Genomic DNA, 1305 nt, shown 5'->3' with positions numbered 1-1305 from the left:
TCAAAAGTGAAGAAGAAATAGATCTTCTCAGATGAAAATTGAGGGAATTTGTTGCCATAAGACCTGACTTGCAAGAAATTTTAAAAGAAGTTCTTCAGAGAGAAAGAAAATGATGTAGGTCAGAAACCTGGCAACAACAAAAAGAATGAGTGAAGATAAATTAAAAACTTTTATTTCTTATTCATAATTGATTGAACAAATAGTTTATTCAAAATAATAACAACACAGTATTCAATGTATAACTTATGTACAAGTGAAATGAATGAGAGCAGAAATAAAGGGAAAAGAAATGAGAAATTAGGAATATTTTGTTATTATATGGTACTTATTCTACCCGTGAAGGAGTATAGTGTTATTTGAAATGGACTTATATTAGTTGCACATGCATATTACAAACTCTAGGGCAACCACTTTAAAAAAGTGAGGAAAAAAGTATAATTGATACGCTAAGAACAGAGAGGAATGGGATCATATAATATGTTCAATTAAAACCACAAAGGGCAGAAAAAGTAGAAAAAATAGGAACACAGAACAAAGGCAACAAATAGAAAAGAGCTACAAATATGATAGATATTACATCACTTTAAATGTCAATGGTCTAAATACACCAATTAAAAAGTGAATTGTTGGGGGGCGGTGGAAAGATGGCGGAGAAGTAAGACGCGGAGATCACCTTCCTCCCCACAGATACACCAGAAATACATCTACACGTGGAACAACTCCTACAGAACACCTACTGAACGCTGGCAGAAGACCTCAGACCTCCCAAAAGACAAGAAACTCCCCACGTATCTGGGTAGGGCAAAAGAAAAAATTAATTAAAAACAGAGACAATAGAATAGGGACGGCACCTGCACCAGTGGGAGGGAGTTGTGAAGGAGGAAAGGTCTCCACACACTAGGAAGCCCCTTCGCGGGCAGAGATTGCGGGAGGCGGAGCGGGGAGCTTCGGAGCCGCGGAGGAGAGCACAGCAACGGGGGTGCGGAGGGCAAAGCGGAGAGATTCCCGCACAGAGGATCGGCGCCGACCAGCACTCACCAGCCCGAGAGGCTCGTGTGCTCACCCGCCGGGGGCGGGCGGGGCTGCGAGCTGAGGCTCGGTTTCGGTTTCGGTCGGAGCTCAGGGAGAGGACTGGGGTTGGCGGCTTGAACATAGCCCGAAGGGGTTAGTGCGCCACGGCTAGTCGTGAGGGAGTCCGGGGAAAAGGCTGCACCTGCTGAGGAGGCAAGAGACTTTTTCGTGCCTCTGTGTTTCCTGGTGCGCGAGGAGAGGGGTTTTAAGAGCGCTGCCTAAAGGAACTCCAGA

The sequence above is a fragment of the Lipotes vexillifer genome, unplaced genomic scaffold (assembly GCF_000442215.2).
Source record: "Lipotes vexillifer unplaced genomic scaffold, Lipotes_vexillifer_v1.1 scaffold817, whole genome shotgun sequence".
Classification (NCBI taxonomy): Eukaryota; Metazoa; Chordata; class Mammalia; order Artiodactyla; family Lipotidae; genus Lipotes; species Lipotes vexillifer.
Note: the sequence above shows the minus strand (reverse complement) of the source record.